Source organism: Jaculus jaculus, chromosome 1 (genome assembly GCF_020740685.1).
Source record: "Jaculus jaculus isolate mJacJac1 chromosome 1, mJacJac1.mat.Y.cur, whole genome shotgun sequence".
In the NCBI taxonomy this organism is placed as follows: Eukaryota; Metazoa; Chordata; class Mammalia; order Rodentia; family Dipodidae; genus Jaculus; species Jaculus jaculus.
Genome location: NC_059102.1, coordinates 270,655,639 through 270,679,751, shown reverse-complemented (window position 1 = coordinate 270,679,751; position 24,113 = coordinate 270,655,639). Strand labels below are relative to the sequence as shown.

Below are 24,113 nucleotides of genomic sequence, written 5' to 3'. Positions count from 1 at the left end.
AGACCATGTAACAGTTTTCTTTCTGTGATTGTGTGAGTTTACTTAGAATGATCTGTTCCAAGTTTGAGCATTTTTCTACAAATTTCATTGTGCCATTTTTCTTACTGCTGAGTAGAATTTCATCATGTAGAGATATACCACATCTTGGTTATCCATTCATCCATTGATGGGCACCTGGGTTGATTCCAGTTCTTAGCTATTATAAATTGAGCAGCTATAAACATGGTTGAGCAAATAACTCTGAACGGAGATGTAGAGATTTTAGGGTAAATTCCCAGTAAGAGAATAACAAAGACTTTTGGTAATTCTATATTCATCCTTTATAGGAGTCTCCATATTGACTTCCACAGTGGTTGTACCAGCTTACATTCCCACCAACAGTGAATGAGTGTCCCTATTTCTCCATATCCTTTCCAAGATTTGCTTTCCTTTCACTTTTTAAAATGTTTTCTATCCTTAATGGGGTAAGGTACAATCTCATAGTTGTTTTAATTTGCATTTCCCTAATGGTTAGGGATGTTGAACATTTTCTTGTGTGTGTGTTAGCCATTTGTATTTCTTTCTCTAAGAACTCCCTATTGATCTCTCTGCCCACTTTTAGAGTGGGTTTTCTGAGTTTTGTTGTTTAGCTTTTTGAGTTCTTTGTAGATTGTAGATATTAGGCTTCTGTCAGTGGTATAGCATGCAAAGATTTTCTCCCATTCAGTGGCTAATCTATTGGCTCTGCTTATGGTATGTTTACCTGTGCAAAAGCTTTTTAGCTTCATGAGATCCTATTAGTTGAGTGCTTGTTTAATTTCCTGAGCTACTCAGGTTTTGCTCAGAAAGTCTTTTGCCAGTCCTGTATAATGGGCAGTACCTCATTTTTTCTTCCTACACTTCAAGAGTTTCAGGTCTTATATTGAAGTATTTAATCAATTTGGACTTCATTTTTGTGTATGGTGAAATGAGTGGATCTAGTTTCATTTTTCTACATATGGTTATCCAATTTGTCCAACACCATTTGTTGAAAATGCTGTCTTTTCTTCAGTCTACACTATTGGCACCTTTGTCAAAGATCAAGCAGCTGTAGTTACTTGAACTAAGTTCTGGGTCTTCAGTTCTGTTCCATTAGTCTGTGTTTCTGTTTTTATTCTGTTACCATGCTGTTTTGCCACTATGACTTTGTAATATAGCTTTAGATTGGGTATGGTGATACCACCAGCAGTGGTTTCAGTTCTTCAATGAAAGTTTGATAGTATTCAGCTGAGAAGCCATCCAGTCCTGAACTTTTCTTTTGGGGGAGGTTTTCTTTTTTAATTTCATTTTGTTCATTTTTATTTATTTATTTGAGTGTTACAGAGAGAGAAAGAAACACACACACATACACACACACACACACACACAGAATGGGCACACCAAGGCTTCCAGCCACTGCTAACAAACTCCAGATGCATGCGCCCCCTTGTGCATCTGGTTCTGGGGAATCAAGCCTCAAACCAGGGTCCATAGGCTTCACAGGCAAGCACTTAACCACTAAGCCATCTCTCCAGCTCTGGGGGAAGTTTTTGATTACCTTTTCAATCTCCATGGATGTGAAAGGTTTGTTTAGGAGGTTAATCTGCCCTGAGTTTAGTTTTGGTCAGTGGTTTGTGTCTAGGAATTCATTCATTTCTTCCAGATAATTCAATTTTGTGGAGTAGAGGTTTGGGAAGTATGTCCTGATGATTTTTCCAATTTCAGTGATGTTTGTTGTGATTGCTCCTCTTTCATTTCTGATTTTGTTAATCAGAAACTTCTCTTGATCAAATTGGCCAGGTGTTTGTCAATATTGTTTATTTTTTCAAGGCACCAGCTCTTACTTTCATCAATTTTTGTTTTTTAGTTTCCAGTTCATTAATTTTTGCTCTAATCTTGTTTATTTCTTTCTATCTGGAGCTCTTTTGGGTTGGATTCTTCTTGTTTTCCATTGCCTTTAGGTGGACCATCAGGTTATTAATTTGGGATCTCCCTGTCTTTGTAATGAAGGCATTTAGGGCTATGAATTTTCCCCTTATGACTTCCTTTATTGTGTCCCATAAGTTTTTGTAGGTTGTATTTTCATCATCATTCAATTCTAGGAATTTTACAATTTCTTTTTTGATTTTTTCCATGACCCATTCATTGTTTAAAAGTGTGTTGTTTAGTTCCCAGGAGCTAGTGGAGTTCTTGATGTGTTTCTTGTTGTTAATTTCTAGTTCTAAAGCATTATGATTTGACATGATAGAGGAAGTTACTTCAATGTTCCTGACTTTATGAAGGCATGATTTCTGGCCTAATATATGGTCAATTTTGGAGAAGGTTCCATGGGCTGCTGAGAAGAATGTTTATTCTGTAGAGTTGGAGTGGAAAGTTCTGTAGATATCCATTAGGTCTAATTGATCTATGATATGGTTGAGCTGAATTATTTCCCTGTTAATTTTCTGTTTGGAAAATCTATTGATGATAGTGTAGTATTGAAGTCTCTGACTATGATGGCGTTGGTGTTATTTCTGTTCTATTGTTCAAGTAGATTATATTTTATAAACTGTGGTACACCTGTGTCTGGGACATATATATTTATGACTGTGATGTGCTCATGTTGAATCATTCTTTTGGTGAATAAGAAGTGGCCTTCTTGGTGAATAAGAAGTGGCCTTCTTTGTCCTTCTTGGTTACTTTTGGTTTAATGTCTATTTTATCAGATATTCATATAGCAGCACCCACTTGCTTTTCATTTTCATTTGCTTAGAATATAATTTTCCAATCTGTCATGCTGAGGAGATAAGTCTTTAGTGGTGAGGTGAGTTTCTTGACAACAGCAGATAGAAGGGTCTAGTTTTTGATCCATCCTGATAACCTGTGTCTTTTGATGGGTGAGTTAAGACCATTACTATTTAAGGTTATTATTGTGAGGTTTGAACTAATCCCTGCCATGATGAGACGTTTTATGGGGTTTGGTGCTTTCTTATGCTTTGTACTATTTTGAGCCTGGTCTATTTTTGTTATTGTGATATTCTTGTGTTGGCTCTTAAGATTGGTTGCTTAATTATTCTGTGTGGAGTATTTCCTCAAGTATTCTCTGTAGGTTTGACTTTGTTTTTATGTAATCATAGAGTTAATTTTTTTCATGGAAAGTTTTTCTTTCACCATCCATTATGAGGGATACTTTTGCTGGGTAGAGTAGCTTGGCTTGGAAGTCATAGTTTCTTAGATTCTGAAGTGTTCCATTCCAGGCCTTTCTGGCTTTCAGGGTTTCCATTGAGAAATCTGATGGAATTCTGATGGATTGCCTTGGTATGTGTGAGTTGTTTCTCTCTTGCTGCTTTTAACATTCTTTGTTTTCATTGTTAAGAGCTTTAAATATGATGTGTCTTGGAGAGTTTCTTCTTTGGTTCTTTCTGATTGGTGTTTTATTGAATTCTTATATCTGGATGGGGCTCTCTTTTAAGATATTCAGAAATTTTTCTTCAATAATTTTGTTTAATATGCTCTCTATGCCTTTGGCCTGGATTTCCTCTCCTTCTGTTATACCCATGATCCATATGTTTGGTCATTTTAGGGTATCCCATAGTTACTTTGTATTCTATTCACTTGATTTTTTGAACTTTGCAGTTTTTTGGCCTGCTGATCAATTTCTTCTGTCTTGTCTTCCACATCAAAGGTTCTGTCTTCTGCATGAGTAACTATGTTGGTGAGAGGTTTTACAGAGTTTTTTTTTCTAATAATTTCTATTTGATTTTTGTTTGCTGTTGTGATATTTTGCATTTGCCCATCTCTTTTCTGAGGTGTGATTTCCATTTGAGTTCTGATCTTGATGCTTCCTAGAATTTATTATTGCATTTGATCAAGCTTTCATTAAATTTAATCAACCATTTGTTGAGATCTTCCATTTCCTGACTCACCTTCAATTTATTTATATCGCTTTGGAGGGTTCTAACATTTACTTCAATCAAGTTAAGCCTACTGTCAAAAGCTGAACACTCTACAAGGTGATTCTGTTCAATAACATTGATGAAATTGTTGGTTCTTTGATGGCTTGCTTCCAGTTCAGCAAACTTTTTGACCAGGGTCTCATTTGTTGTTGTGTTGACATTGGGGGAATGAATTTCTGTTGATTTTTCTATGATTTCACTGTAGACTTCCATTGTTGGACTGGGCATCCTTGGTGGAGATCTCTCAGTTTTCTGACTTTTGTTGGTTTTTTTGCGTTGTTGTCTATCCATTTTAGGAAGACTCTTTATTTTATTGAGAAGGAAGCAAGTTTTTGTCCTTTGACCCATTCACTATCTGACTCTGGTGAACAAGAATGTTGATACCCGGTGACCAGTCAGGATACCAAAGCAAAAGGCCTGATTCCACAGCTTACACAAGGACCAGACATTCCCAAGAAAGGCACAATGGGACCTACCATGACCAGAAGACTGGGAGGAGCCAGGGAACAGGGGTCTGGCCTATTCACTCCACACGCTGCACCCACAGCACCCTCCTGCACACAATCTGCTCATGGAACTGGGAGGAGGCACGAAATAGGGGTCTGGTCTACTCACTCTGCACAGCCATGTCCACCAGCAAACAGACTGGCAAAAGGAACCTAGACCAGGGAGCTGAAAGGATCCAGGAAACAGGGGTCTGGCCTACTCACGCCATACTGCCATGCCCCTGTTCCTAGTTATTTTCTTTCTCAGTTCAGTATTTCAAAAGAAAATAAGGTCTGAATTTTATTTCGTGTGTTTGAATGTTTTAATATATTAAACCTGTGAATAAATCAAATCTTTATTCCAATCTGTCAAACATACCTCTTACTGATAATTTTGACTTTTTAATTATCCCAAAGCATTATGTTTTATAGCAATAAATCTACCAACATATTTGTGATTTTTTTCTTGAAAGTGAGAAAACTATCACCAAATTCTTCTAATAAATATTTTAACTCTTTGGAATGGGTGCTATTATATATTAGCAAATACTCCCTCCTACTTCAGACACTTTGGGAATGTAACATTTTTTAGAACTGAACAGGTAGAAACATCAGGAAAGAAAATTATCTAGCATAATAACACCAGCCATATGTGGCTTCAAAGCTGCGAATATAAATAGTCCAAATTGAGATGTACTAAAAAGGTAAATTTTATATCCAATTTCCCAAAGTAGAAGTAACTTGTTGATGATCTTATATTGATCATAAATATATTGAGTTAAACAAAACATAGAAAAATTAATCTCCTTTTTTTGTTTTGAATGTGGTTACTCAGGGCTGGAGAGATGGCTCAGTAGATAAAGCACTTATTGCTCAAGCATGAGTACTTGAGTTCAGAACTCCAGCACCCATGTAAGAATGAAGCCAGAGGCTATACTAGGCATTTGTAATCCCAGCTACATCTATGGACAAGAGAGGAAACTGAGACAGGAGCATCTTTTGGAAACTCAGGGGCCATCCAACCTGTCAAAAGCAGTGGTGAACAACTTGAGATCATGCAAAAATTGTTGCCTGACCTCCACACACATACAGTGGCATGTGTATGCCCACATTAACACACAAAATAAATAAATACATAACTAAAAAGAAAATGTGACTACTGGAATATCTGAAATTGCTTTTATAGTGTGCATTGCATTTCTATCAGACAGTGCTGTTCACATGCCCCTTTTCTTAAATCTCTTTTCTTCATTTGAGAGACACACTATGGCTGCACAAGGGCCTCTGGCCACTTCAAACCAAATACAGATGCATGTACTACTTTGTGCATTTGGCTTTACATGGGTCCTAGGGAATCCAACCTCAGCCACCAGGCTTTACAAGTGAATGCCTTTAGACACTGAGCCATATCCACAGTCCTTCTAGTCAGCTCTTGAGCAGAAACATCACTGAGCCCAGAGGATGATGGTAATTATTATAGTAGGACTGCACTGTGAATCAAGTGAAAGGGGAAAAAATTTTATGATCATTCCATAAACCAGTCAGGATGCTCTTACTGAGCTGGCGAGTGAGCATCTCACTATCCCTTATTGCACAGCATAATAATAGACTTTGAATTCACAAATAAAGCACTTGGAGAGAGCACAAGATTTGATCTAATCTGAAATATCAGTCAGTGATCCAGCCAAACAGTTTAATTCCATAGCTATAATAAGACCCCCTGTTGGAATTTTCTGTGCCTAAAGTACATATGTGCTGATCTCTGAACAAAATCTCCAATTCATTTACTATTTACAACTCCTTCAGGGCTCAGAAAGGCCAAGAACAACACTAGGGCAAGCCCTCTTTTATAACTGTACATTACCAGCCCCTATCTTTGACTGGTTCGTCAAAACAAATTAGGCCTAGAATCCATTCCTGCCTCCCCTCTTCCCCAAGTCCCTATAGTATTTGGTATCTGTAGCATGATTTGTCAATTGAGTTCTTTGCCAATTTTTTCCAAGATCAGAATCCAGATGGGATATTTTTATGCCTGTCATATCTCTATGACTACTTTTTTCTATTAATATATATGCTTACCATATGTAATTAACAATGTCCCTTTCATTCCTTGGCCTAAATTATCTAAATTTAAAATTAAAGTAAGAATAATAACTTTGTATTTGGCCATATAATCCCAAAGTATTTTCACTCTAATGGTCTCTTAAATCCAGACAAGACCCGGGTCTAACTTTAAATAATGTGAAATAATCCAGGGACAGCAAGGGATTCTGGTCACTGTTCATTTTAAACGTGCACACCATAAGGAGTGTGGGCTCAATCACAGAGGTGCCTTGGACAAAGCTCTCCCTTTACAGCATCTGTGAGGCTGCCATTACACAATCTCAAGTGATGCCTTTGCTAACTCTTCCCCACTTTGCATGGGACAACGTAGTTGTATAGCAGTAAAAGTGATTAAGTAACTAAGTGGACCTTGTAGTAAATGAGTTATTTCTTGGCTGCCATTATATCTAATTCTTCACAAATTACTCAGTCCCAAGGCTTTTCAGACTTGTAAGTTGCCAAGGATCATTTTTCATCTCATCATCCCATTACCCATAATGAGAAAATTCTTCAGAATGTGAAGATTACTCTTTCCAAAGATCTTTGGTGAAAACTCCTATAGACATTAGAGCAATTTATTAACTATACTTTTGTAGCAGCAGCAGAAAAAAGGAGATGTAGTAATACCCACATAGTCCTACTGGCGGCTCCAAAAGTCAGGCTACTTCCAGACTCTTCTACAGATCTTGCAAGATACTATTTGTGATGGTTTGAATGTAATGCCACACATAGGCTCATGTGTTTGAACATGTCCCTGGAAAAGGTTGGAAGTTTATAGAACCTTTAAGACTGAAGTCTTGATGGAGGAAATGTATCACTGGGGGATAAATCTTAGGGTGTTTCAGTCTGGTCCTGTTTGCTATTTCTACTTCCTCCTTGCTGAAGTGATGATATACATTGGCTTCCTGTTCCTGACAAGCTTTTCTCACCATAATGAACTCTACCTCTAAAACTATATGCCAAATTAAACCCTCTTCTCTCCATACATTGCTTCTGGTTGAGTATTTTGTGCCAGCAACAAGAAAGTAACCAGTAAATCTTATTGCACATATATTGGGCTTTGATTTCACACACAAAGTTTTGAAGAGAGCAAGACTTGGTCTAATATAAAATTTCCCAAGGAAGATCAGTGAACTTAGGAAAATGCAATTTGATTCTATAGCTATAATAACTCATGCCTGTGCTTTCTAGATCAAAAAGGATTTCTATGTACATTACCCTGTTTCATCCATGACAGGCTGAATCCTACCCACATGCATTTTCAAATGGGGAAGCAGGGTTCAGTGATGATCCTGTGTCCAGATCACAGTTAACTTTAGAGCCAGAACCCATGCCAAAATCTTTGTAATACAAATGTCAGGAGAAAATAAATCCCAGAAACAGCTCAAGGACTGGAGAGATGATTCAGTAGTTAAAAGGTGTTTCTTGTAGAGCCTTATGGCCTGGGTTTAATTCTCTGGCATCCTAAAGACAGAAGTACAAAGTGGTGCAAGCACCTGGAATCTGTTTGCAGTGGCAGGAGGCCCTAGCATTCCCCTACTCATTTTCTCTGCCTGCTTCTTCCTCTCTGCCTCTCAAATAAACAAAACTATTTTTAAATGTGTCTTTAAAAAAGCTCAAAATAACAAAATTTCAACATCTAGTTAGCCATTAATGATCTTGCAACTCTGTGTAAGTTACTTCACAAACATGAGTTAGGCTAAATACTCACAGACCACCAGAAAGCTCTAAAGGTGCTAGAGTTCTCAGTGTAATTCCTCACAGACAATAGCTCACTCCAGCCCTTGTGCTGGACCCTTGATGTTGATTCCAAAACTTAGTAGGTTCTTTAGATCTCTTCTCCCTGCTCTCTTATACAACAAGAACCTGGACCGCATTTGCCCCAATTCAAGCCAAACTTTCCCTTCACACCTATGTGATCCTAAGCTGAGTGGAAAGAGCAGAGAAACAAAGCTCTTCTTGCTTGGGAATTCTCAGAACTAGGCTTAAAATTTAATGCCAAGTTCATCTTCCCTTGCTATATAAATTGTATTTGAAATAGACTTAAAGTTATTTCATTAATAATTTTTATATTTTAGATTTTACAAATAACAGGCCTATTACGTATATTCAGAGTGGAATTTTATGTCTGCTCTTGAAAAAGAAGCTCAAGAACATTACGGTCTTGCATCAGATGATGTAAGATTGGACACCTGAGTGAAACCACTTGAGTTGAAAAATGAATGCTTAGGTCAAGATAGATGTCTGTCCTTGGTTCACTTGAACATAACAAATTTATTTTTTATAGACTTAAACATGTCTTTTTCTTGAATTGTCTCCACTAAACTCTAACTAATAATTCATGGAATTGTTTGGCCCAAAATAGAGATACTATATCACCTTAGATAAAAATATCATGAAAAATTTAGGTGGTAGTGAAAAAGCAATTCTCTCCTTCCCTCCCTCTCTTCCTTCCTCCTTCCTGTCTCTCTCCCTACTGTAGTAAAATTATAGATGTCATATTTGTTTTGTGTCTTTTCTTTATAGAATTGGAGGGTCAAGCAGAAGCCCAAATGTACTCAATTCTGAGTTGAATTTAGATATCATTCCATGAATAATTCTAACTCTATGAATTAAAAATGTAAAGAATTAAAAAATCACTTGGTATTGTCCTATGTCTCCAAAAAGACCTGAATCCAAAGATATTCATCTCTTCCTAAAATATTAAGTATGCCTTATGCACTTAGAAAGCCATGGATGTTCCTATTGCCTAGAATGAGCTGTTGGCTGTGTCAATACACTACAGAATGCATGGCACACTTGCATTGTAAGACACAGCTTCCAGGCTTGAATACAACTTTTACCAATTAGCTATAATGACTTCAGAAAGTCATTTAACTTTTATGAGACTCATTTTCATTATCTATAAAATAAAGGCAAAAGAGGGGTAGAAAGATGGCTCAATTGATAAGTGTTAGTTGTGCAAGTCTGAAGACAAGAGTTCAGATCCCCAGAACCCATGTAAAGTCAAATGTAAGTAGTATACACATCTGTGATCCAAAACACCTATAGCAATGGTAGAATCAGGAGAACCTCAAGGCTTACAGGTCAGCTAGATTGGCATTTGTGATAGTAAGCAAGAGAGCCTCTGTCCCAAACAAGGTGAAAGGTGAATAGTGATAGTCTAAGTTTGTCCTCTGGCCTCCATACACATGCCATGGTGCACTATTGCACACAAACACACACACACAGAGAGAGAGAGAGAGAGAGAGAACAAATAAATGCTAACAAAAAAGAAGAGAGGTAAAATAAAAGAGTTCTCATTAGTAGAGCTAGATATTGAACGTCAATGGCTGATAACATCACAAATACACAAGGAAATATCTGAACTATGAATTCTCTAGGGAAAATAAACCTGATTCAACTAAAGCTGTGAGACCTGCCTAACAATTTACACCACAGACATGGAACTAAGACTGGTAAATTTAAAGCAGACAACCCTAACATTTTTTTACATCAATAACAGGAATAAAGAAAGGATAAGATGCAGAAAGAAAATGAGAGAGAAAAGGAATCAAAAAGAGACTTAATGACCTTATTAACACTCAGCAAAATCTTATTTGGAGCCGGTGTGGTGGCATACACCTTTAATCCCAGCATTTGGGAGGCAGAGGTAGGAGGATTACCATGAATTCAAGGCCACCCTGAGACTACATAGTTAATTCCAGGTCAGCTTGGGCCAGAGTGAGACCCTACTTCGAAATACAAAAAAAAAAAAAAAAAAATCTGAGTTGGATTCTGGCTCAACTGCAGGGAAAAAAAAAAAAATCTCTGGAGCCTCCAGTATCCACTCAGTACCGCAGAGCACGATCTCATCCTCATTCCAACAAGAAAACCACAAGGCAGATGCAAAACTGCTTAAGCACATCAGAGAACTGATGTCTGAAGACCACTGGAATATCCAAAGCACCAGCAGAGAGAGATACCTGAGGGGAGCAGAAACACATGTCCAGTTGCTTACCTGAGGTAGATGAAATTGGATGGACAATGGAAGAAGAGTTTAGCTAAAATAATTAGCATGTGGGCAAATAATTCAGTGTTCTATTTTTTAAATATTTTATTATTTTGTTTCTTGGGGGGGGGGCACATAGAGAATGAGCACACCAGGGCCTCTAGCCACTCCAAATGATCTCAAGACACATGTGCTACCTTATGAATCTGGATTATGTGGGGACTGGGAAATCAAACCTGAGTCCTTAGACTTCACAGGCAAGTGCCTTAACTGCTAGTCATCTCTCCAGTCCGAGTGCTTTTAACTTTATTTTTTATTTGTGTGTGTGTGTGTGTGTGTGTGTGTGTGTGTGTGTGTGTGAGAGAGAGAGAGAGAGAGAGAGAGAGAGAGAGAGAGGGAGAGAGAGAGAGAAAAATGTGGTGTGTGTGGTATGCATGTGTATGTCCTTTTGTGGTGCTCCGTTTATTCTCCTGAGAGGACCAGAGTAGAATGTTGGGTAAACCTGCTCCATCATTCTTTTACCTTGCTTTGAGCCAGAGTCTCCTTTTACTAATTCTGAAGCTTGCAGGGCTCCAAAACTTCTCCAGGTCTCTATGGGACTGGGATTACAGGTTTATGTGGCCACAGCCAGCAGCTGTTTTTACATGGGATCTGGAGACTGAATTTATGCTCTCAGGCCCACATTCTTGCACAGGAAGTACATTTAACCACTGAATAGTCTCTCTGTTCAGTATATCATATATATATATTTTTTTAAAAAAAAAAAAAAAGGATAACTTCTCCCAAGTGGGATTTACCTTGGGAATGCTGGATCAACATTTGAAAGTTCATCAGTACAATTCACAATGTGATCAGGAACAGGAAAAATAACATCATATACATTAGTGAAAAGTGTCTTCTCATTTTCAGTGTGTACCTCAGATGTCCATTCATCATTTCTATTAAGTATTATACTGCATTGATCATATTGCATGTTTCCTAACCATGCAATAAAGTAAAAAAAAATAGAAATAAAAGGGTATGAAAATAGAGAGGGAGAAAGAAAATGGTCTATTAATATGTCTATTAATAGACAACATGATTGTCTAGACAGAAAATCCCAACACATCAATGAAAAATTCTTTCTTAGAACTAACTAGTGCATTTAAATGACAAGCTTATAAGATACTAAGCTAGTATTTCTTTATCATAGAAGTGAAAAAATTAGAACTCAGTTTTTTATAAAACTATCATTTACAGGGCTATGGGCATAATTCGGTCATTAAAGTGCTTGCTTTACATGAATGAGGACCTGAGTTGAATCCCCAGAACCCACATAAAAATGCTGGGCATGGTGGTGTGTGCTTACAATCCCAGTGCTGAGGAGACAGAGACAGAAGGATCTCTGTGGCTCCTTGGCCAGCCAATCTAGCCTAATTGATAAGCTCCAGGTTAATGAGAAACCCTGTCTCAAAAAAGTTTCATGACACCTGAGGTTGTCTTCTGGCCTCCACACATACTCACACACACATACATGTACATGTATACATAAAAAACATGTACATACATTCATAAATATATGAAAACATTCTTTACAAAAATTAAATACATATATATAATAAGGGAATAAGTGAAAATGTGTATAGTGAAAATAATAAAACACAAGGAAAGAAATCAAAATCATGTTCATGCATTGGAAAATGCAATAGTATTCAGATATCAATCCTCTCCACATAAGTTTACATTTAACAGACTACTAAGGATATACAGTAACTTTCTATATTGCCTTTGAAATTCTTTTGTAAATCTAAATCTATACTTTTATGTGCACATGTGTCTGCATGTGTGCAAGTTAGAGTACACATGTGAAATACATACCTGTGAAGGCCAGAGGACAGTTTCAGGTGTTGGTCCTCACCTTCCACCTTGTTTTGAGGCAGTATCACCTATTTTTCATGAATGTGTTCTCCAGAGTAGCTGGCCTGCAGACTTCCAGGAGGTTGTCCTATCTACCTCCCTTCCCACCACAGACATGCTGGGATTACATACAACCACTATGGCACCCGAATCTACATGGGTTCTTGGGCTCTGATCTCAGGTTATCATGCTTGCAGAGAAGCACTTTACCCACTGAGCTAGTCCCCTAGCCCAGTCTAAATTTATGTAAAAATATATTTTTTTATAATTGGCTCAATGTAATACTTAGCCATCTTAAGGAACCATGCATTTGTTTTTAAGTAATATGAATTTACTGAGGAAATGTTCTTAGATCCTTATGTTATAGAAATAAACTTAAATTTTAAAAACTTATAAAACTACTAAATTGTCACCTCTATTTGACTTAGGCAAGAATTGCGAATGTTAAAATGAATAAAAAGTATCATGAGAAACCAGATACTTTATTGTCAGAAAATATCATTCCTTCAGATACTTGCTAAGTATCAAGAGAATGATGTTAGCTTTGTAGCGAGAGAACATGACAAACTATCTTCACCAATTACATCGTGTCAGGATACACAGAAAAGGGCACAGTGCCAATAAATTCCCAAATCTTAATCATGCAAAAGCATTACACAGACTCAAACTGAGCGACATTCTGTAATATAGCCTGCACTCACCAAGAATGTAGAAATTGTCGACAATGAAAACAGGCTGAATTACATCCTAAAGGAGAGTGGGATGGCATGAGATCTAAAGGCAACATGTGGTTCTGAAGCAGAAAAACAAGATTTCTCTTTAAGGACATTAAAGGAGCAATTAATAATACTTAAATAGGCTTTAGAATATTTAATAGCATTATTACATTTTTAATTTCCTGATTTTAGTCATTGGACTAAAGGTATTTAAGAGGATGACCTTTAGAGATCACATAATGAAATGTTCAAATGCAAACAGGCATCATACCTGTAATTTACTGCCAGTAGGTTCTGAAAGAAAATCATACATACATACATACATACATACATACATGTATGTTATACATATATATTATGTGTGTATACATATATACTGGCATCATATGTGCATGTGTGTCTATATTGCAGAAGTTTAGTAGAATATTTATTATACTCATAATTGATATTTATTTACAGCCTATAGTTATAAAACATAGTGAGAGAAAATACATTAAAATGTTGGCTTAAAAAGACTTATGTGAGGGCTGGAGGTATGGCTTAGTGGTTAAGACATTTGCCTGCAAAGCCAAAGGACCCAGGTTCAATTCCCCAGGAACTACGTTAACAAGATGCACAAGAGGGCACATGCATCTGGAGCTCGTTTGCAGTGGCTAGAGGCCCTAGCATGCCCATTCTCCCTCCCTCCCTCCCTCCCTCCCTCCCTCTCTCTCTCTCTCTCTCTCTCTCTCTCTCTCTTTTTAAAAAAACAGACCTATGTGAAAGATATGTAGGAATTCTTTGTACTGTTTTTGTTTTGCTTTTTGAAGTAGGGTCTCACTCCACCCAAGCTGTCCTGGAATTCACTATGCACTTTCAGGGTGGCCTCAAACACACAGCAATTCTTTTACCTTGGCCTCCTGAGTGCTGGGATTAAAGACATGCACCAGCACACCTGGCTTCTTTGTACATATTTTGAAACATTACTTGAAGTCCAGAATTATCTCCAAAGTTTTAAAAATTAACAAATGTGGCAATGATAATATTTTGAGTTCATCTACCTTCCATTGATCCTGAAATAAACCTACTCAGAATCTATCATTTATTTTACCATCTTGGCCACTGTTAAGCTTCCTATGGTGACTCAAAATGACATAAATTATTATCTTGAAGTTCTGAAGGTCCAGAGTCCCAGATGTGTGTTTCTGGGCTAAAATCAAGGTCAGGGAGCAGTTGAGAACTTGCTAATTGTAGGCTCAATGACAGTCCACCTCCTCATCATCACCAGTTTCTCAGGTATGCCTGCCTTGGCTCATGACCCCTTCATCCACTTTCAAATCCAAGCACCACATCATATTCAAAGCATTCTACGGCTCTCAATATCTCCTCTGCTTCCTTATTTCACTTAAAGGACACTCAGTGTTTATTGAGTCTAGTAGTATAGGCCAGGGTGTTGTACTCAGGTTCACATTGCTAGGACAAATCACCCAACTGCGAGCAGGTTTGGGGAAAAGGGGTATATTTTGGCTTACAGACTCAAAGAGAAGCTTCATGATGGCAGGGGAAAAGGATGGCATGAGCAGAGGGTGGACATCACCCCCTGGCCAACATAAGGTGGACAATAGCAACAGGAGAGTGTGCCAAACACTGGCATGGGGAAACTGGCTATAACAACCATAAAACTGCCCCCAAAAATCACTGCCTCCAGGAGGCTTTAATTTCCAATTGGCATCAGCTGGGGAGACTACCATTTAGAATACATAATTTTATGAGTAACACCTGAATCAAACCACTACACAGGGTAATCCCCTGTAAGGACAGTTGATAAGTAAATTTAGTTCCATCTTCAACCTTTGTACTTCTTTGCCATGTAGCATAGCATTCAAAGTTCTCTGAGATTGGGATTATAAAAGACAAAATCAGGTTAAAGTATAATCTCAAAGGGAATAATAAATCATGAGATCTAAGTGCAATATGTGATCCAAACCAGAAAAACAAAAACAAAAACAAAAACATCATTCTGCTCATCCCAATTATTCATTGCCAGGACTTTTGGAAAGTGTTCCCTTTATCCAAGTCCTCCTTGGTCATCAAGTCCCTAATCTGTAACTCTTCCAGAAACAAATCTCAAACTAGTTGCAAATATAGTGATCACCACAGATATAACATCCACAGCCACCCTCAGCAAGCTTACTTGTTATACTTACTTCTGATTTTGTTTGCTTGTTTGGGGTATGACTTTTCACTCTTTGAATGTTGACATCGTTATCTAATAGAGCCTGTAAATTGGAAGGCTGCTACAGACAAATAGACTTATTAATGTTTACTTTGAATTGCCTTTGTTGTACTGTTACTATATTTCTTCATGTCTTCAGTGTGACAGTAACAAAAGCAACTAGTCAATATTCACATTATAAAATCATCTTAGATTTAGTGTCTTTCTCATACCCCCAAAGCTAGATAATATAACCAGAAAATTCAAGGAAAAAAAAAAGGTCAGGTTAGTTGTTGAAATGATGGAGTGATAGACTCAAGTCATCAGATAAATAGATGTCTCCAAAATTGATCTGTGTGACACCTTCAAATACTCTTCTTTAGCAAACACACCCCTTTTTAGCCCTGGCCTACTTCCTCAAGTTCTCACAGTTTAGATTGCCCTTCCTTAAATGTGGCACAAACCCTTCCCAATAGCTTATGTAAACTTGAATCAAACCCTTTTCCTTTTCTAGTTGGAAAAACCTTGCTCAGCTTTTAAGACTTCTCCATGATCCTTTACTCTCCCCCAAGAACAATCAGGCATTCTCTTCTTTGTGCCCCTTAAGGATGTACTGAGAATTCTTCCCCCTGACAGAACTATTGTCTTGTGATATTATAGTTATTTATTTATGTCACAATCTATTATTATCATCATCATCATTATTATTATTATTTTGGTTTTCCGAGGTAGGGTTTCACTCAGGCTGACCTGGAATTTTTACTATGTAATCTCAGGTTGCCTCTAACTCATGGTGATCCTCCTACCTCTGCCTCTCAAGAGCTGGGATTAAAGGCATGCGCCACCATGCCTGGTGTCACAATCCATTTTGAACTCATCTTGTTATTAGATTATAAATTGCAGGAAAGCAGCTATTGTGGTTTTGCTTGCTAAATGAGTCCACTTGCATTTATAATTATCTCTCTGCTTCTATGTCCAGGTTAATTCTCCTTTACCTAGGATAACCCAGCTCCCTGTTGGAATCCCTCATCATTTTTCCCCTGATCTTCTGCTCTTTTCAGTACATATTCCTCTAACTAGTTGATTTTATCCAAGTCATCAGTTTCAATGACAACTTTTATATATATTAATCCAAGTATTAATCTAATTTAATGTAAAATTAAGCTCAAATATCTAATCTCTCTTGTCTATCTTAAAAGAATCTCAAACACACCAAAGTAAAGCTCAGGAACTTTCTGAGTGGTAATGAGGACTGATGATTACCTCTTTACCATCCATTTCCTTCTTGTTGCTGTTTTCCAGAAGCAGTATCCTCATTTCCTTTAATAACTTCATCTCCCACTGTTACCTAAGTCTGGTCTCTGTGAAGTTACCCTGATTCACAAGTCTGAACAGAGAGACACTTGGGCTGTGGGCATATGAGCCAATCAGAATAAATGAGTCTCAGGGAGGCAGAATGGAAAAGCTGGTCCTTGTCACTTTCTGTGATTCCTGGACATGTCATGCTATGCCTAAAGGAAATTTATCTCTTTCTGTTATGTTAGCCAATTAACTTAAGTTTTATGGTATTCAACTTGGTTTTTCACGTGTGGCATGTGCATATGCATGTCCATATTTGTCTGAGAGCATTGTGTATGCAGGTACAACATGCATGTAGAGACCAGAGGTTAATGTTGTGTATCTTCTTCATTCACTCTCCATATTATTCTTTGAATCAGGGTCTCTTGCTGAATCTAGACCTCACCAATTTGACTAGATCATCTAACCAGTAAGCCCCATGGATGCCTTGCCTCCCCAGCACTGGGATTAGAGGTACACACCTCTACCAGGCACTTTAAGTGGATATTGGGGATCTGAATTAAAGTCGTTATGCTTGTTAAGGAAGCACTTTACTCACTGAGCCATCCCCAGACCCACCAACTTAATCCTTATTAATCCATTTTGTGTAGTCTTTCCTCTATTGGATATTAATTCTCCCTCACCTCTTCTTCCAGGTTCCTTCAGCTCACACTCCATCCAGCTGCAGTCTACTGCTTCAGAGTTATTCTAGATACCTTCCTCTGCTTTTCCCTCCATGTATAACAGGTTGCCAGATCCTGTTAGTTAAAGGCCTTAAATATCTCCCAAGTCTATTTCTCCCATCTTGTCTGGTCCTATACCATCCCAACTCTCGCACATTTTTGCCCAGACTAGCAAAGCTCACCACCTTGTCTACCCTGACCTGCCATTATCTTCCTCCAGTCTATTCACACTACAGCCAAAATGATCTCTTTGAAGTGTCATGGTACTGATTTTACCATCCTGCTGAAAACAATTGCTTTCCATTGCTTTTTAATGTTTTTATTTATTTACTTATTTGAGAGAGGGGAGCAGATAGAGAGGAAGAGAGAACAGGCATACCAGAGCCTCTAGCCACTGCAAATGAACTCCAGATGTGTGTGTTACCTTGTGTATCTGGCTTTATGTGTGTACTGGGGATTCAAAACTATGTCCTTTGGCTTTGCCAGACAGTGCCTTAACCACTAAGCCATCTCTACAGCCCTACATCATTTACAAAACTAAGAAAAACTCTTTGTGATGGTATCTTTGTGTGGCTTCCTCCAAAACAATAAAACAAAAAAAGCTTCTATGCACATACTTTTATTTGGTAAGTGACCATAATTAGCAGGGGTTACATATTAAGGAATGTGAGCAAAAGAAACGAGAGAAGGAGTGAGAAACTGTCATCAACCCTGTGAGGAGTTCTGATGAACACCTTAGAAATGGGAAATTCACCTCAGAAATGTCTACCAGAGAAGAAACATTCTCCTACTGACTTTCATCCACCAGTAGTGGAGAGCTGCCCCATGGACTCTAACTCAGTAGCACTTCTGGGTTTCTTACACATAGCAGCAGCCAGTGATCTGCTGGGGTTCCTGGCCCAGACACTGGTGAAGCCTCAGACACACTGGGTATGAGGTCAGCACAGAGTCAGTGTGAAGTGACAAGGCATTACTTGCTATAGCCATGTCTGGGATTACAGTGAGGCCAGTGTGGTATATGCACCTAATATCTGATACCATGCACAGTCTGACCTCTCCCTACATGTCTAGCTGTCTTTTACTTTCCAACTTCATTTCAACTATGTTAGTCTTATAGTAGTTGGATTCCAAATGGCCTTGTTTACTATAGGGACTTTAAACATGTAGCTGCCTCTTTCCTTACTTCTTTGTCTTGTGTCTACTTAGTTATCAGAGTTCAAGCCTCACTTCTGAGAATGCTTTTCTGTGTCAAATGTACCCAAAAGAAGCACTCACTATCATGTGTGCTTTCAGTTTAAGACACATATGCATGCTGTCTTTGTCCACTCACGTGATCCATATAGCTGCCTGCTGTCTTCCTGGACTGTTAGAAACACAAGGAAAACCACAGAATTCCCAACCTTAGCAAGGTGTCCTCAGCATCAGCACATGGAATACATCCAGTAAATGATCATCAAAAATATAAGCAGATTTATGTTTTTATAGTGTCTGGAACATATAGATGCACAATATTTGCAACATAAGTAATCAATGAAAGAATGGAATGGATGCTTAAAAAGTAGACATGGGCAGATAAAAGCACTCCAGGTTGTGTGTGCTTTGGCTGGGGCGCTTGTGGTGAACCCATTCCTGTGGCATTTACTGTCTGCTCCAGTGCTCAGCCCCAGCTTCCGGCTGAGGCCTGACCACCTGACCATGACTTCAGTTTTGGAGATGTATAAAGACCTAGAAGACATAAAGATCTTGTTAGAAAACTTTACTACAAAAAGAATATGTGATGCCCCTACAGTTGAAAAACAAAATGAGACAGAAATAAGGAGCAAGATGCAGCAGAAATCACAGAAGAAAAGAGAACTCGTTGACAGTGAAAAGCCAGCTGCTGTGGTTGCTCCTCCTTACAACAGGATATATACACAGGGAGGATCAGTCATTATGGATGGGATCAGTCAAATAAGTTTGTGAAAATCTACACTACCTTAACTGGAGTTCACCAGGTTCCCACAGTGCAAGTGAATTTTACAGAGAGATCACTTGATCTTTTGGTGAAGAATATAAATGGGAAGAATTACTTGATAATTGTGAACAACCTTTTGAAATCCATCTCTATGGAAGACAGTTCAAAAAAGTCAAGACTGACACAGTTATCTTACGTAGAAAGAAAGCAGAAAACATATGATGGGACTACTTGACTCAGGTCGAGAAGGAGTACAGAGAGAAAGAAAAGCCCTCGAATGACACTGAAACAGATCCTAGTGAGGGATTAATGAATGTTGTAATGAAAATTTATGAAGATGGAGACGATGATATGAAGTAAACCATTAATAAAGCCTGGGTGGAACCAAGAGAGAAGCAAGCCAAGGGAGACACAGAATTTTGAGACTTCAGTTTTTCAGGGAACTGTGTTGTGGAACCTTGTGTTTCCAGTAAGGGAATTTTGTTGAACTGCACATAAAAATTTGACAGATAAGCCAGGTGTGGTAGCGCACACATTTAATCCTAGCACTCAGGAGGCAGAGGTAGAACTATTGCCGTGAGTTTGAGGCCACCCTGAGACTACATAGTGAATTCCACGTCAGCCTGGGCCAGAGTGAGACACTACCTTGAAAAAACAAAAAAAAAAAAAAATTTTTTTTGACAGCTAACAATTTACACAGCCACCTTCTAAGTAAAGGCAGTGAGCTCACCAATTTTTACTGGAGTATGCATTTAAAATATGCATATTAGCCAGGCGTGGTGGCGCACGCCTTTAATCCCAGCACTCGGGAGGCAGAGGTAGGAGGATTGCCGTGAGTTCGAGGCCACCCTGAGACTCCACAGTGAATTCCAGGTCAGCCTGGGCTGGAGTAAGACCCTACCTCGAAAATCAAAAAAAAAATATATATATATATATGCATATTAAACTTCCTCCCAAGATAGCTTTGCTAGTATCCTGGTCATTTTGTTCAAAAAGGGTTATATGACATTCTTGCTAAGATGCAAAAAAGTGTGTTTAACCCAATTTAAAATGATACATTGTGTGTTTTTGTTCATCTGGAAAGTAGAAAACAAAAGTATTTTCCTGTGACTTACATTCTGGATTTACTAGAATTTCACTAAAATTCCAATTTGTACATGTATGTGAAAATTACTGCAGAGCAGTTGATCCTTTATCATCAGCTTAAGCAGTATGTATACCATGCATTACCATACACTAATCATCTGATAAAAAGTGCTCTTACCTAGATTTAAATATATTTGTTTATGAATATGAAATTGAAACAAGATACAAACTTAACAAAAGTAGATAAGCATCTTTATATGGTAAGTACTGCCATGACTAGATGGTTTACAGAATAGCCATGAAACACAAGGAATTTGAGAATCTATCTAAGTCTATGTTCAATAAAGTTTGATTTTTATTTATTTTTATTTTTAATTTTATTATTATTATTATTATTTTTATTTTTTGTTTTGTTTTTTTCGAGATAGGGTTTCACTATAGTTCAGGCTGACCTGGAATTCATTAGGTAGTCTCAGGGTGGCCTCAAACTCACGGCGATCCTCCTACCTCTGCCTCCCAAGTGCTAGGATTAAAGGCGTGTGCCACCACGCCCAGCTTTTTTGATTTTTTTTTTTAAATGCTACTTTCTAGAGGAATTTCAAACTTTTACTGGATTATGTTCTATTCCTGTGAGTTGTGGTAGTGACTTTTCTTTCAGAAGAGAGAAGCTATACCAGGACAGACACTGTATTTGGATTTTGTCATTTTATGCATACTACCTGTAAACATCAACTGGACTTCTCCAGAAAGAATAGTTGAGAAAGAGGAACTACCCTTAGATAAGAATACCTCACTGTGAACTAAGAGACACTGCTGTCCAAAACTGGTGAGTATAGTGTATTGACCATGACAAGAGTAAAGTTCATCAGGATGTAAAAACAAACTCCCCAGAAACACTTTGAGCCTTCCCATTCCACCAGAATCATGAATTATCATTATTAAGTGCTTGCCCAGCTGCCATACAGTGGAAGAGGCAAGGGGGTTTGCTAGCTAGGCAACGGGCTGGAAACTCAAGGGTAAGAGTTGTGATTCTGGCTCCTCCATAAAACTGATGAGGAGCCTCAGGTAAACTCCCCGTTCCTGATTTCCTTCATCTGAAACACAGACTCACTGGTCTCCCTTTCTGCACCGAGGGAAGAAATGCAAAGAGAACAGTACACTGCAATTATAGAAATATGAGCTGATGGTGCCTGGGGAGTGAGACACTCACCAGACCAGCCTTTCACTCAAACCACTGTTTATTAATAGGTTCAGCTTGAGTGGATGATAATGTCCAGACTATGACTTAAGATACAAATATTAAAAAAGAGGTTTGTAATTCTATAGGGTCAAAGTGGTAAGGCAAATAGAAGAGACTCCCCCCAAGGCACTCTCAGAATTTCTCAAATAACCTCTGACTCCCTGCTTTGTCCAATCTCCACACCACTTCGCCTTTGTCTCTATTAAAGGCCACACTATCAATGAGTGAATGAACAGACATGATGCAACCTACTGATACCATGGACTATTATCTGTAGAAAGGAATGGAGTTCTGACATATGTTGCCACATAAGTGAACCCAAAAAACATACTGAATGAAAGAATTCAGAAACTGAAGGTCACCTGCTGTGTATGAAACATACAGAATATTTAAATCCATTGAGAAAAAGCAGAGAGGTGGTTGACAAAGGTTGTGCATGAGCAGGGAGCAGATAGTAACTGTTTAATAGGCATGGGATTTCCTACTGAGTGGAAGTATGATAGAACTAGATAGCGGCAGGGCTATACAACATTATGAGTGCACTAAATGCCACTGGCTTGTATATTTCAAGAATGGTTAACAGTTAATGGTATTTTAAGTGAATTTTGGATCAACTTGAGAAAATAAGCTATTGGGAAACACATCCATCTTGTTGTTGGAAGAAATAGAAATTGCAGTATAGGGAAAACCAGGGCTTCTCCCAGCTTGAAGTAGGGTACCATAGACACTTCCCTCCTGGCTTTCCAGCATGACAGCTAATCCACACAGGACCTCCATCTCCCTGAGCTTCCTTTGTCCTTTCCTCACAGAAACACAAACGCCAGGAAGGCAGAGGCAGGATCTGATTCCAACACCTAGCACAACATCCAGCACAGTGTCTGACATAGTGAATTGTGAGAAACCCTTGAGCTCACTCTCTACTCAATCTCTTCAAAGGCCATTGTCCTCAAAAACAGGAGAGTTCTCTTGCTTTAACCTGTGGCAGCTTTACATTGCTCTCAGAATAAAGGCAGACCTTCTTGCCCTGAATCAAGGCTTGACACAGCCTGGCTCTGCCCTCATATTTTCCAGCTCACCTTGAACTTTCCCTCTGATCCAGGCCTATAATCTCTCACTTTCCCTGCTCACTTCAGCCTTAGTAACTTTACTTGACCTTCATTTTCATGGCAGACTCCTCCAACCACTCTCACCTCCCTTTTATAGTACAGCTACCCAGCTACTGCCATCTGCTAGCTTACCTGTGGCTAGATGTGACCACGTAACTAAGCTCTGCTTGAGCAACAGTGATGTGTGGAACTTCCAGGCTGCCTCTTGAAATGCCCTTGCTGTCTTTCTCCACTTAGCTCCATACAGCACACGCAGGAGTAGCTTTGGAAGGCAAGTGTTGGGGCTGGCCGAGCTTCCCAGCAACCTGGAACTGCTCACTGCTGCATTATCATAGTAGCAAGAAACATACTATAACAAAGCTGTAGCAATTGGGAATATTTGTTAAAGCAGCTCATATTGCATCCTGGATATTCATACCTGACTTCAGTTGAAACTTTTTATCCAATATGACCAGTCCAAATCTATCATCATCATAGAGCTTGTATCTTTTTTATTTTTGTGTTTTTTGTTTTTTGAGGTAGGGTCTGACTCTAGCCCAGGCTGACCTGGAATTCACTATGTAGTCTCAGGGTGGCCTCGAACTCACAGCGATCCTCCTACCTCTGCCTCCCAAGTGCTGGGATTAAAGGCATGTGCCACCATGCCCAGCTGTTAGAGCTTGTATTTTTATTGCATGTATGGTAGCTCAGCATCTGTGTAAGGAAGGAAAATCATATTCACTGTGTGCATTCGCCTCTGGACTCTAATCCCCATAACAGCAGATGCTACAATCGTCTAAATTGCTATACAAGCCCAAGGCCTGGCATCCAGTATATAGTCAATGTTTCATTATGTGACTGAGTGAATATATTAATTCATCATACAATATCCCATCCCTCCCTACATGGTATAAAAATGGCATGAAAATAAGAGGAGGAAAAGACTATGACATCAAAATAAAAGAGAGATTGATTGAGATGTGGACAGGATATGATGGAGAATGGAATTTCAAAGGGGAAAGTGGGGGGTAGGGAGGGTATTACCATGGGATATTTTTTATAATCATGGAAAATGTTAATAAAAATTGAGAAAAATAAAATAAAAAATGAAAAAAATGACATGAAAAATATAACCAGTCCTTTAGCAAAAATCAATAATTCAAGCCAGGCATGGTGGTGCACCCCTTTAATCCCAACACCTGGGGGACAGAGGTAAGAAGATTGCCATGAGTTCAAGGCCACCAGGTCAGCCTGGGCTAAAGCAAAACCCTACTTCAAAATAAATAATAATAATAATAATAATAATCAGTAACTCCACAGAGCAACTTTAACAATATGGCATAGATGTGTGCTCTCGGCTGATAAGTCCATGCAAGGTCACAAGGTCATTAAATGACTGATTCTCTTTTA

At 38.5% G+C, this 24,113-nt stretch overlaps 1 pseudogene; it reads left to right on the top strand.

Annotated features, from left to right (window-relative positions):
• The first annotated feature begins 19,033 nt into the window (after positions 1 to 19,033).
• LOC101594568 lies at positions 19,034 to 19,715 on the top strand (annotated as a pseudogene).
• The last annotated feature ends 4,398 nt before the right edge of the window (positions 19,716 to 24,113 follow it).